The sequence below is a fragment of the Zea mays genome, chromosome 1 (assembly GCF_902167145.1).
Source record: "Zea mays cultivar B73 chromosome 1, Zm-B73-REFERENCE-NAM-5.0, whole genome shotgun sequence".
In the NCBI taxonomy this organism is placed as follows: Eukaryota; Viridiplantae; Streptophyta; class Magnoliopsida; order Poales; family Poaceae; genus Zea; species Zea mays.
Genome location: NC_050096.1, coordinates 186,267,930 through 186,282,552, shown reverse-complemented (window position 1 = coordinate 186,282,552; position 14,623 = coordinate 186,267,930). Strand labels below are relative to the sequence as shown.

At 47.1% G+C, this 14,623-nt stretch overlaps 1 long non-coding RNA gene across 1 annotated transcript; it reads right to left on the bottom strand.

Moving 5' to 3' along the window:
- Positions 1–12,039: 12,039 nt before the first annotated feature.
- On the bottom strand, positions 12,040–13,295 carry LOC103641339 (uncharacterized). Its single transcript, XR_002266788.2, has 2 exons — positions 12,481–13,295; positions 12,040–12,406 (listed from the first exon to the last, which is right to left on the bottom strand). It is a non-coding gene; the product is annotated as an uncharacterized lncRNA (long non-coding RNA).
- Positions 13,296–14,623: the final 1,328 nt, after the last annotated feature.

Here is a 14,623-nt window from a genome sequence, read left to right as displayed (position 1 = left end):
TAGTAGGACGAACAGGATAGACCTAGGACGTGAAGCCTTAGGTTAATAGAATGGTAGCTAGGTGGCTAAGTAACTAGGCCCTACAGGCCACTTTTACAGGATAGGAGTTCCTCCCTATTCCTTTTATCTTGTTGTGAGGCCGTGCAGGACGAGCATGCATGCATTCATAATTAAGCAACGGATAACTGAGTAAAGGACTTAAAAACAAGATAACAACCAACTAGGTCCCCAGTGCCTTTTCATTTAACTAGAGAAGGGCTGAGTTTTATTTTTTTTCCTTGTTCTTTTTATAATTCTTTTTCTTTTACTTACGCTTAACCGTACACAGATGACTTCCCATGGATCCTCCGATGACGAAAATGCACTGACCCACACTGACGGACTTGCACGAGAGGGCTTTCCCCGCATCCTGTGGGAAGTACTTCAGGGGGCTGGATACACGACACCTCCTCAGTACACGGTGCAACAGTTCGAGAAGCACCGGGTGCCCCGCTGTAGGGTGAGGATGACTTTGGAGCCTCATCCCCTGCAGCCAGGCTGACGCTCCTTGGACTCAGAGTCTTTCGGGTACCGGGCAGAGGACACGATCGAGGTGATCGCTCTACATGGGTTGACTACCTTTTGCGGATTCCATCCCTTGGAGCTGGCTACCCACCCCATTGGCTTGTTCCCCGCTGAGAAGGAGGACGACCCAATGTGGAAGGATCGGGTGGAGCATGCCAAGGACATCTGGGCCATCTACCCAGGTCAGACTGCGCACTTGACAGTACGGTGCATGAATGCTCTGTACCGTCTGCAGGTGATGCGCGGTGAGGCAATGTCCCATCTGATGGCACTACTGGAGGCTACAAAGATCACGCTGGATAACAGAGAGGAGCTCGTGGTTGACTTGTCTCAAGAAATGGTGGAGAAGGACTTGCAGGTGGAGCAGCTATCCACTGATATTCAGGAGTTGGAGGAGCTGGTGGGCACCAGGGAGAACACCATCGAGGTCCTCGAGGATCAGCTCCTTAACACTCAGCAGCAGCTTGCTGAGGCTAACGAGCACCTGGACATGCACCACCAGGAGATCCAGGACCAGGAGGCCAACGAGGACGTCGACATTGAGGGAGGAGATGAGCCTGCCTCCAGTGTGGACACTGCTGGCTCGGGAAGACCACCTTCCCCCGAGTCAAGTGTTGCCTCGTTCGCTCACTAGGTGTCCAGGATAGGCTTAGAAGTCGGACAGTCGGACTCCTCGCAGCTAGCTTAGCTTTTGCACCCTTGGGGTACTAGGCTAGATAGAGTTGAGTCATTCTTGAACAATTTGATATAATCATGTTAAACTCTCTTGGGAGCTTGTTGATGGATGCTTTTATCAGTTTAAATTTGGAAGGAAGAATTTATGCCTCTTAAAATCCCTTTTGTTGAAATCAGAATCTATCATGCTGTTTTAACCTTGTCCCCGTGATAAAAATCTTGAAATTTGGAACTGCGGTGTTAAGTAAGTATGTGGTTTTTCAGATGGCCGGGAGGCAGCGTCGTGGCCAGAACGAGCACGTTCCACCGCCGCCCCCACCTCCCACTCTGCAGGAGCTCATGGCTCAGCAGAATGAGATTCTGAGGCAGCTGGCTCAACGTCAGCCACCACCCCAGCATTATGGTGGTGGAGACCACCAGCGTCACCCCGCGGCGGCCACCTATCAGGAATTCCTCAGCATCCAGCCTCCACTGTTCACAAGGGCGGAGGACCCACTTGACGCAGATGTGTGGCTGCGAGTGGTGGAATCCAAATTTCCAATGCTCCATGGAGTTTGCTCAGAGGTCACCAAAGTCAGGTTCGCCACCCAGCAGCTTCGCGGACCTGCAAGGACTTGGTGGGATCACTTTCTTGCTATGCAGCCAGAGGACCGAGAGGTGGAGTGGAGGGAGTTTAAGGCAGCTTTTAGAGGACACCATATACCAGCCGGGATCATGGACAGGAAGCTCAATGAGTTCTTGGCACTCACTCAGGGCAACAGGACAGTGTTGCAGTACGCCCAGGCCTTTAATGACTTGTGCCAGTATGCGGGATATCATGCTGATACAGATGAGAAGAAGAGGGACAGATTCAGAAGGGGGCTCAGCACTAAGCTCCGGGATCGTCTCAACACCGTCAGGGCCAACAGCTACAATGAGTTGGTCAACATGGCTATCTCCCAAGAGGACTGCATTACAGCTAGGCAGGCAGAGAAGAAGAGGAAGACCCCCGTGGCAGGACCCTCAGCTCAGCCACAGCGCTTCAGGATTGTATCCGACACCCAGGGCAGGGGACCCCAGCAGCAGCAAGGGCGATGGGTAATCCGACCTCAGCAGCAGCAGCAGTAGCAGGCACCCAACCGCAACCAGTTTCCAGCTCAGAGGAATAATCAGCAGCAGCAGTACCGCCAAGCCAATGACAACAGGTGCTTCACTTGTGGCAACACTGGGCATTATGCCAAGAATTGCCCCAGGAACCAGCAGAGGCAGGGGCAGAATGTCAATCAGAACCAAGGCAAGAGACAGAAGGTGCAAGTGAGGCAGGGCAGACTAAACTTCACCACCATGGTTGATATCCCAGAGGGAGCACCCGTCATGACCGGTATCTTTACAGTTTTGAATTATCCTGCGATTATTTTATTTGATTCGGGTGCATCGCATAGTTTTATCAGTGCTAAGTTTAGTGCCAAATGCCAGTTGCCCTTTCACCATACCGATGGGGGCATTACAATTTCAACGCCAGGAGGCAGAGTTGCCACTTATCAAATCAACAGGCAAGTGCCTATAAAATTTGGTAGTCTGGTGATTAGAACCACCCTTCTTATCTTAGGATTGGATAGCGTGGATATTATTTTGGGAGCTGACTGGTTGACCAGGCATCAGGCAGTATTGGACATTGCAGCCAGAGCCATTGAAATTCATTCCCCTGCTTATGGCGAGACTGTGTTGTATTTACCCAACCAGGGTTGTACCCGATCTTGTGCCTTTGTTCTGATAGAATCCCCGGTGGAAAAGATCCCAGTGGTCTGCGACTACCCAGATGTTTTCCCAGACGAATTGCCAGGGATGCCACCTGACCGAGATATTGAGTTCGCCATCGAATTGCAACCCGGGACTGCTCCTATCTCCAAGAGACCCTATAGGATGCCTCCCGCGGAATTGGCAGAATTGAAGAAGCAATTGCAAGAGTTGTTGGATAAGGGGTTTATTCGTCCAAGCACTTCACCATGGGGATGTCCAGCATTATTTGTGAAGAAAAAGGATGAGAGTTTGAGGATGTGTGTTGACTACCGCCCTCTCAATGCGGTGACTATCAAGAACAAATACCCACTGCCCCGCATTGATGTTCTGTTTGATCAGTTGGTAGGGGCCAAGGTATTCTCCAAGATAGACCTTCGCTCGGGATACCATCAGATCAAGATCCGTGCCAGCGATATTCCCAAGACGGCTTTCTCTACCAGATATGGACTGTATGAGTTTCTGGTGATGTCTTTTGGGCTGACCAATGCCCCGGCTTATTTCATGTACCTGATGAACTCAGTGTTTATGCCAGAATTGGATAAGTTCGTGGTCATCTTCATTGATGATATTTTGGTCTATTCCAAGAATGAAGACGAACATACTGAGCACCTGCATATTGTGCTTCAACGACTGCGCGATCATCATCTTTATGCTAAGTTGTCTAAGTGTGAGTTTTGGCTGAAGGAGATTAAATTCTTGGGTCACACAATCTCTCAGGATGGAATATCAGTTGATCCTGAACAGGTACAAGAGGTAATGGATTGGAAACCCCCGACTACAGTGAAGCAGATTCGGAGTTTTCTGGGACTGGCAGGGTATTATCGACGATTTATTCCGGATTTCTCCAGAATTGCCAAACCAATGACTGAACTGTTAAAGAAGGGAGTCAAATTTGAGTGGAGCCAAAAGTGTGAAGATGCCTTCCATACCTTGAGGCAGCATTTGACAACAGCCCCAGTGCTAGCTCAACCTGACAACACCAAGCCATTTGAAGTTTATTGTGATGCTTCTGGTACTGGTTTGGGATGTGTCTTGATGCAAGAGAACAGAGTGATTGCTTACGCTTCCCGGGCACTCAGGCCCCATGAGCAGAACTACCCTACACATGATCTAGAATTGGCAGCTGTAGTTCATGCTCTTAAGATATGGAGACACTACCTGATGGGAGCTCACTGTAACATCTACACTGATCACAAGAGTCTCAAATACATCTTCACTCAGGCAGATCTAAACATGAGGCAAAGGAGGTGGTTAGAGTTGATCAAGGATTATGATTTGGAAGTGCATTACCATCCAGGGAAGGCCAATGTTGTGGCAGATGCCTTGAGCAGAAAGGCCCAGTGTAATTGTATGAGCATGGATGTGGGAGTGACCACCCTGTGTGATGAGTTGTGCAAGCTGAACTTGGAAGTTGTTTCTTCGGGTAACCTAAGCTATATCTCGGTGGAACCCACATTGCAAGAGCAGATAATCAGGGCACAGGTTGAGGATAAGGGTGTTCAGGTTATCAAGGATATGATCAAGCAAAAGGTAGAGAAATACAAGTGTTTCCGACAGGACAGCAAGGGAATTCTATGGTTTGGAGATCGATTGGTTGTTCCTAAGGACCCTAAGCTCAGAAAGAAGATACTAGATGAAGCTCACCTTTCCAAATTCTCTATGCACCCTGGTAGCACCAAGATATACCATGACCTCAGATCTTTATATTGGTGGACTAGAATGAAAAGAGAAATTGCCAAGTACATATCCGAGTGTGATACTTGCCAGAGAATAAAGGCTAGTCACTTGAAGGCAGCAGGCCCTTTACAACCCCTTCCCATACCATCTTGGAAATGGGAGGATATTTGCATGGACTTTATAGTGGGATTACCCAATACTTCCAGGCACCATGATTCTATTTGGGTTATCGTGGACAGGTTGACCAAGACTGCTCATTTCTTGCCAGTGCATACCACCCACAGGGCAGAGAAGTACGCTGAACTTTATGTTGATCAAATAGTGAGGTTGCATGGTATTCCCAAGACCATTATATCTGACAGGGGAGCACCATTTGTGGCACGATTTTGGGAGCAATTGCAAGAGTCACTTGGGACCCATGTCATCCGAAGCTCAGCATATCACCCCCAAACAGATGGCCAGACAGAAAGGGTGAATCAAATTTTGGAAGACATGTTGCGAGCATGTGCACTACATTATGGAAAGGATTGGGACAAGTGTCTGTCTTTGGCGGAGTTTTCTTACAATAACAGCTATCAGTCCAGTTTGAAGATGGCACCTTTTGAGGCTTTGTATGGGAGAAGGTGCAGGACACCACTAAACTGGTCTCAAGCAGGAGAAAGAGAAATTTTTGGGCCAGACTTGGTACTCGAGGCAGAGGCAAAGGTCAGGGTTATTACCAAGAACTTAGAAGCTGCTCAGGCCAGACAAAGGAGCTATCATGATAAGAGGCGGAAGCCTCTACAGTTTGAGGTGGGAGATCATGTCTACCTTAAGGTATCACCCACCAAGGGTGTTCAGAGATTCGGGATCAAAGGCAAGTTAGCTCCTCGCTATATTGGACCCTACAAGATCAAGGAAGCTTGTGGAACCGTAGCCTATCAAGTGGAATTGCCACCTCACATGTCAGCAGTTCATAATGTGTTCCATGTATCTCAGCTGCGGAAATGCGTTCGTCTACCCACTGAAGTACTCCCAGAACCAGACATTGAGATAGAACCAGATTTATCCTACCAAGAGTACCCCGTCAAGGTGCTAGATCAAAAGGAAAGATCAACTCGGGCAAGGTCGGTCAGAATGTACAAGGTTCAGTGGAGTCACCATTCAGCAGAAGAAGCTACATGGGAGACCGAGGATTTTCTACGCTCTCGCTTCCCCGACTTTCTACCCAAAGGAGTCGGTATGTAACCCCAAAACCCCACCCCCACCTGCCCTTTGAATCCAATTATAAGAAAAACTTAGATAACAAGGATAGTCTAAGTTGTGGATTTAACTTAAGAAGGGCTTCCTTCTGAAGTTGCAAAGAGGATGACATTCGAAGAGCAGTTAACAAGAGAAACTTGAGTGTAAAGGAAAAACAGCACCACCACACTTTCAAGCACCCTCCAAGGGACTCTACCTAAATCTCGGGACGAGATTCCTTTAAGGGGGGAGGGCTGTAACACCCCAGGTGTTACTCAGGGTGTCCATCCCAGGGTTACCCCTTTTACCCATTATCACATGAAGACTGAATTGGGCAAAGTATACAAAACTTGGAATTCTAGGTCCTAAGCAAGTGTAATCCACCTTGGATGTCATGCCCTAGTTTGTAATGCACATCTAAGTGGAGATCTCCCAAAACCCTAGAGCAAAACCCCCATAGGCAATTATAACCCTAATTGAAGCCATGATCAAAAGATCATGTAAACATCATGACCATGGTTTGGGCCAAATATAAAAGTTGTAATATACTTAATAACCTACAATTAATAGTAAGGAAGTACCCCCAAAAAGTTTTCAGAAAGGTCCTCAAAAGATCACCAAAGGTTGAACACAAGGGAGAAATTCAGATTTTGCCTAAGTCAAAAATCAACCCTTGAGCAAAGATCCCACCTGTTCACCTTGATCCCCTTTTCAAAACCAGTCGACCTAATGGACAAAGTGGCGCCAAATGAACCCTAGAATGCCCTGGACAAGTTTGAACCCAAGCCAAAACCATTTGACACGAGTTGGCACTGGTTTTGTCTCGGTTTGCACAGGGCAGACAGACAAGACTTGGCGCCACCATATCTCCTCAACCAGACCACATCTACTCTTGGAACTCACATGAACTAGGTAGCTCTAGGTGCAGGGAAGAGATCTCCCACAGGCGGTAGGGCAAGATTCGTACGCCTGGCCGCTCAGCAGAGCGAAGAACACGGGCAGAAGCAACGCGCCACGTGTTCGACGCGCTCTGAGCTCGCCAGAGCACGCCCGCGCGCGCGCGCCCCGCGTGCCCGCGTCGCGCCAAACGGTCGAACCGACGCCCCGGCCGCGTCCGCGCCTATAAAACCCGCCCCAGCGCTCGGTTGCCTTCCCCGTTACCTCCTCCGTACCTCGCCGGACTCGCCCGAGCCAGCCGTTGCCTCCGGCGACCTCCCCGCAGCCCGCCAGTGCCGACCAAGAACCACCGCAGTGGCCAACCCCTCTCCAGTCCCCCTCCATTCGATTCAAGCCCCAGGTAGCTTCCTGGTGAGACCGTGAGCCTTGCTCAAGCTTGAACCGAGGGCCCGCGTCACCGGAGAAGTCAAATCGCGCTCACCGGAGTTCAAGAACTCGCCGGCGCACGTGGACCGGGTAAACCCCTTCACCATTTCCCGATTCGTTGAGCGCATGGCCTCTGTGTCATCCCGTGAAGCTCCTCGTGCCCATTAATTGAACTCTCCCGCCGTGGTTTGGCCGGAGCAGGCGCCGCCGTCGATCCCCGCCGCCTGTGTTCGTGGCCAGGGGAGCTCCGACCACCTCTGACGCCGACCCGCACATCGACGTGACCGTCGCGACCTCCTGAACATCGCCGACCACCTCGCCGGACCTCCCTCGCCGCCGGTAAGCCGCGCCACCCTTTTCTTTCCCGCGGCTACTGTTTCAGTTAAGGGAGGGACTGCGGGTGAGAGGGAAAGAAATCCAGGGGGTTAAGTGAAAAGTCAGAGACTCAAGTGAATAGTGGCGTAAGGGTAGATCTGCGAGGTTTGATTCGGTTTAAACCCAGGGACCTCGGCGCAAACTGTTTTTCCAGGAAAACTTAATTAAAACCTGATTTAAATTCAAACAGAAACTTTAAAAACCCATAACTTCTGTTTGGTTTATCCAAATTTGGTCAAACTAATTTTGCCAGACTCTAAATATTGTAACCTATTTAAGAAAAATATAAAACCCCATAAGCACTAGAGAAAAATATAAGGTTATGATTTAATTACAGGTTAGACCAAAAGCTTAATAATAGCAAGAAAAATGGTTGTACTATTTAACTAAGGTTAGAAAAATTTGGAGAAGTTTATATCTACCTACTGACCTAGTTAAAAATGTTAAACCCCTCTGTCCATTACATTAAGTTAGTCTTAACCCCTTATTCCATAATATGCTTAAGTTTAAGAAAAATAGAAAAAGTGACATAAATAGTGAGCCAGAGGGCACCCCTATTTTTGTTGAGATACTTAGTCAATGTAGTTCACTGGAAAAATGTATCATACCCTGTTGTAGTGTAAAATAAGAAAGCTACCTTTTAAATTAATAAAACAAGGATAACTTAGAAAAACCCTACAAAAATAACCCCAAGGTAAAAACACCCCCACCCTTGGGATAACTATTGTTTTATTAAAGAGAACTTAGGAAAAATATGAAATCTGCTGTTTGACATTTTTCAAATAATGATGTAGTAGACAGAGCCTTTTTGACATTAAACTTAAGAAAATCATAACTAAATAACCACCCCTTAGTTTTCTGTGATTTTTAGCACAGAGTCCTAATATTACCAAAGGATGCCAACAAAAATAACCTCTAGGACAGAACCTACCCCTAACTAGAAGGTGTAGTGTAAAGTGACCCTTTTTGCCTAACTTTTGTTATTTTTGTTTAAAACCTAACATTTATACTCTAAGCCTCAAATTCTTAAAACAAGCTAGAATAGCCAGTGACAACCCACTGTAATTTTTACAGAATTTTTGAAAATTATTAAAACCCTGTTGTAGTTCAAACCTACCCTAAAAACCCTAAATGGAAATCAAGGAAAGGAAAATGAATAATGTGAATTAATGTTATCCCAAAACCCTTGAAGTCTGTCCACTAAAAATGTATCAAGGTAATACCAATCCACTATGTTATCCTCACTAAAAACCCAAGCCTAAGGAGTATTAAACCTAACCCACTGGAAGCCCCGCATAACTAAGAAAACCCTAAGTTACTTCTTAACTTAGTTTCTTTTAGCTTATGTTCTTAAATCTTGCATAATCATGACATACATGTTCATTGCATTTCGATAGACTGTAATCTTGCTGACGGAGAGTACATCCTCGTGCCGGAGCAAGGAGCTGCTCAGGAGGTAGCCCTAGATCCAGCACCAGAGCCTGCACCAGAGGACCTGCCTGCCACTGCTTTGGAAGGCAAGCCCCGGTTTTATGCATAACCTGTTATTTATGCTATTTTACTATACTTAATGATTGTAGGATTGATTGTGCACTTAGGTGTAGGAGTTGACTGAAACCCTAGTTGCATGATCTCAGGAATCCCATTGAGATGAATACTAGTATGCTAAGTCGAGTAGCTGCTTTATTAATCAGGAATCTCGGTAGAAGTCGAGTGATTTTTCTAGCACTCGCGCGAGGTCAGGAAATTGATTGTATCCACTTTCGCATCATAATGATGTTGGGTTGTGGGCAACAATCCATGGGGATTGGTTGTCTACGGGATAAAAATTTGAATAAGGATTAAGGTGTGGTACCGTGAGTCAAGCGTTTGAACGTACTAAGCACATGCCGAGAAATATGGTAAATCGGTAAGCCTAGTACCTGATTGAACCTGGCAGCAGATTGCCCTCCTCACGCGACCTGAGACGAGGTCTCCCATTCCGGTTATGGTGGGTACAAGTGCGGTCACTGCACGACGGCCAGTCGGGGTCAGTGAGGCATTGTACGCCAAGGCGGTGAGCCCCTCTCTGCTGACAGGGAATCGATGGGGACGGTTGATGTATGTGGGGACGGAGTGCCCCTGCATGTCGTGTGTTTAGGTTTACCTTGCAAGGATAAAAAACTCGATTCGAATCGTCTGCTTCTCGCAGCTAATGAGACTGCTTGATCCATGCTGCTACATTGAGTAACAAGTGGAATGATGCGGAGATGATATAAGATGTTGATTGCTAAAATGTTTGCTACTTTGTATGAATAGATAGTACACTTTAAGCCTTAAGAGAGTCACACTTAACTTGACTAAGTTAAAATCTTGACTTAGAAACTCAGCTAGTGCTTTTGGCAACCAAACCCCACAGCCAAACAGTTGCATGTCTAGAGGTAGAGGAGTAGACTCCTCACACCGGGTAAGTCTAGCTGAGTATTAGTATACTCAGCCTTGCTTGTGGCATAATTTTTACAGGTTCTCTGGAGGAGATGGTTGCTGGGATAACTTGGCCGACCACCCTGCCACCGGGTTGGACTGTCGAGTGGGACCCTGCCTCGGCTGAGGAGGAGCATGAGGAGTGATGGGACAGGCTTCCCCATCTCTCTGTTTAATTATCGTTAGTTTTATTCCGCTGCACTTCAAACAATGATGGTTACTTTTGCAAAAACTCCGATGATGATGATGGTGATGTAATAATTTAACATTATGGCATGTATGGTTTTATGCTTTATTGTATTTGCTCTGTGACTCACCTTCGAGTGAGATTGTGGTACTTGATCCTGTCAGTGGCCGTGTCGGACTAGATCCGAGGGATTGACGGGTTATTCCCATTTAAGTGTGGTCTAGCCTCTAAGGCGGGACTTGGACACTTAAGTTGGAATAATTCGGGCAGTTCCGCCACACTAAGAATCCTACAAGATACCCCAGGCTCGTTCATGCCGGACGACATTGTGCATCTGTATGTTGCACATAAGCTATCGCGTACCGCCAAGTCGATCTACATGCACATACTAGCTAGACATATATATGCTCTCGATTAGGGCTAGAAAAAAAGCTCGAGCTCGACAAACTGGTCGGGCTCGTAGCAGCTCAGCTCGGCTCGGACCGGCTCGACGCTCAGAACGAGCCCGAGCCAAGCCTGTTTTTGTGGCTCGTAAAAAGAACGAGCCAGCTCGACTCAGCTCGCTGCAGCTCGCGAGCTGGCTCGTGGCTCGACTCACCAATAATTTGTTACATAAAATCCTAATTAACATATAATATTAATACTGAGTAGACAACTAATTTATGTTATTTGAGATTACTATACAAATTTAATCTATTTTCTATATTATATTAGTAATATATATTTTACTACTTTAAAATATGTTATTTAAAATATTTTTAAGATTTTACATTATGATTTATAGAGTAAATTTACATTTATGGTTAGGCTCGTTGGTTCGGCGAGCCGGCTCACGAGTCAGGAGCGAGCCGAGCCGAGCTGCTTTTTAAAGATCGTCGGATGCTCGTTTCCACCCCTACTCTCGATCATCGACATCGTTTATATTATACTAGTACCTGTCGCGCCCGCGCGTGGCGTGCTCCTGGCCCCGATAACTCTTCTTGGCAAATGACTATTTGCAAGTAACATATTCAATGATTCTGCTATTCTTAGCAAAGTAATTTCACTTAGACCCCGTTTGTTTCGTTGGAATTCAATTCCATTTTAATAATTATAATTTAGAAAAAACTAATTGAGTTTATATATTTATTTATGTAATATATTTCTATATTATTTTAAATCATATGAGAGAGATAGTTATATAATATATTTATGTTGTAGCGAAGCAAGAAGAATAGTGTGCTATAAGTTATATATCGGAAAAATAGTATGCAAATCTATAGAATCAATTTCCGTTTCTCACTCCATGAATTTGAGATAGCCTTATATGATAACTTTAGAAAGTGGTGGAATGTCACGTCCTAAAAAAATAATCTATTCCATTAGTAAGATTCCAATTCCTCAAAATCAAAGGAAACAAACGGTACCTTAGACTTTTGTGTCAAGAACGCATTGGAAAAAATCTCCTTGGACTCCAGCACACCGACAAGGTCACAAGGATGTTCATGGTCTTATCAATTCTCGCTTAACTCTTATATGACAAAAATGAAGAGCAACAATATGAGTGTAACCATATAAAGACTAAATACATCTACTTATCATGTACACCGCCTAACGGACAAAATTTATGGTACCTGAGAAATAACCATAACACCGCTAGAATCGGCTGAGGATCCCCGTGCAGGAGTGAGGGAGCCAACCTCATCAAATAAAATGGCACATGGGCATGCAGATGTAGCCTAAGGCTGAAAGTGGAAAACTAGGGGAAAATTATTGATGTTTTGGACAATTACTCGGCTGTGTAAATTCCATACCTTTTCAAAATATCCTCAACATTCTTTTCTGTTTCTGCAACATACATGTTTATCAGTTCTGGACCTTTGACGCTACGAAAGTTCAGTGAGTATTCAGGCTTTCGCGAGTAAAGCCTAGAAGTCCAACATACATTCATTTTAGCGATCCCATGTCTTTAGGATGCACTTGTTATCGGATGTCTCCTAAGAGACAGAATGCACTTGTTATGGTAACTAAACAAAAAAATATAATTTAATTCGTGTGAAACCTTTTCAAACCTACCTTCCCTGTTCCCGGAGGTCCATATACCCAGACACCTGATCGCTTGCGCAATTTAGAAGAAATCAGGTGATTATACGTCAAAGGGAGCTGAAATATCAGTCAAAAGAAAAGGTCATCCCACAAAAACCCAAAACTATTGTAGGGAAAACACTTGTTTTTACCTATAATTGAGCGTCATATTGGTGTTGCTGATATTTACTGCTGAACCAAGTCAAATTTACCAGAATAGTATCTAGAAGAATCCTTTTCACATCCTCTAGCCCGCCAAGCTATTTGGCACTGAGAACCTAAAAAATAAATTGTTCCCAGACGAAAGCTAAAGTCGCTTTATACGATTAGCTGCAGTAGGTGAGCACGATCTCCCAACGCTGGGCATGACACGACCATGATAGACGACATGGACATTTTGTCAAACACCTGCATGGCGCCCAGCACTCGGAACGATGTCAAGGCCGCTAGGACATCTGAAGGCATTGCTGCCTAGGGAGCGGACGGAGTGCCGAGTCCGAGCCTGCTAGGAGTAGAACCACCGAGCACGCTCCGCCTGGGGAGCAGATGGAATGTCGAGGCTGAGGCCGCTAGGCTAGGACCTCCGAGCGCGCTGCCGCCTGGGGAGCGAACAGAGTTTGGGTGGATGTACTCTAGGAGGAGTTGGTGGGCAGCGGTGCGACGATGAACGATAGCACGAAGAAGCGGGACGTGTCGGGCAACTCCATGAACGTGGCACGCAGGAACACGAGCTTCCTTGGACCGACGCGCCTTGGCAGTAGCTACCCTAGTGCGGCATGGAGGGGGAAAGGTTTGGCTTCCGGTGGGATGGCAAAGGAGGATCTCAAGTGAGTTTCTGGAATGCTTCGGTGTTGTGTACTAGTCAAAGAAAGGGAAACCTTCCGTCCGTTAAACACCAATCGTGAAAAAAACTGACGTGGATAGCTTGGGAGCTCGCCGTTGCTCCCAGCTTTAATGTATAGATAGATAGATAGAAAAGAAATATCCACGGAAGCCTAGCGAATCAGTTACTGATGGCATTTTATCCGAAGTGTTGTCCTGGCGGCGGAAGGAGAGAAGCGCAAGAGCATAGCGTGCGCTGCGGCGTCTCTACGCGAGCGCGTGCGTCGGTCGAAGCGATCGCGCATTCGGCAGCAATGCGGCTGTAGGAACGCAGAACGCTGGACAACCGGGGTAGGAGACAATGACAACGACGATCAAAGTGGACAGGCAAGGGCGAGGGTGAACCATGCCACGGAAGCAGCCTAGGCGCGAGACTTGAACGGTTGTCACTACAAGAAAGCATTGAAGGAGTGTCGGCCTAGACACTCTTAATACTGTAAAAGTGTGAGTTTTTACTATACCGACACTCTTAAATTAAGAGTGTTGGGGTGCCGAGAAAACTCACACTCTTAATTTAAGAGTGTCGAGGTACCGTGAAAGCCGCACACTCTTATTTTTTAACCCTACCCAAGCATGGCTCTGTCAGTTTCCTCACCAAAAATCTCTCCCGCGTTGCCGCCCTGTCTCCCTCCGCGTCGCCGCCATTTCTCCCTTCGCGCTGCCGCGCCGCATTGCGCCCTCCATCGCCACCGCACCGCCCTGCGCCATTCACTGCAGCCGCGCCGCCCTGCGCCGCCAATTCGCGCTGCCACGCTGCCCTCCCGCGTGGCTTGCTCCAGCCACGCCCTCCCGCGCGGCCCTACACCAGCAGCTGCGTCGCGCCGGCCTTGCTCCAGCTGCGCCACGCCCTCCCACACGGCCATGCACCAGCAGCCGCACTAGCCTCGCCACCACCACGCCCTCCCGCGCCCCATTGCACCAGCCTCGCCACCGCCGCGACGCACCGCCCCTACACCAGCCGGGCCGTGCCACCGCCTCGCCGCCCCCACCGCATCTTCACGGAGAGCGCCAAGCTGCCCAACGAGGCGCTGCTCGAGTGCTTTAGCGCCGTGTCACAGCTGTCGCTCTTCGCGCCGTGCCGCTACCCTAGCACCAGGGGCACCACACGCTCAGGTAATCAGCTCTTAGTCTCTCAATCTCGATGTGCAATATAGATATAAATTTTATTACTGATTGTTGATTATTGTCTTGTATATTTTTCTAATGGGAATGTTGTTACTCATGGGCACTGAATTAAGTAACTGTATTAAGTAACTGTACTTGGTACAACGCTAAAATAGATGTAACTAAAGTCGGAACAATTGCTTTAGTGTTTAACTATTTATAAATGGCCTTTTCATGCCTAAGTGTATATATGTTGTTAAATATGTGGCTTTTTCTTTAGCTTAGAATATGAGTGACGATCGAAGAAGG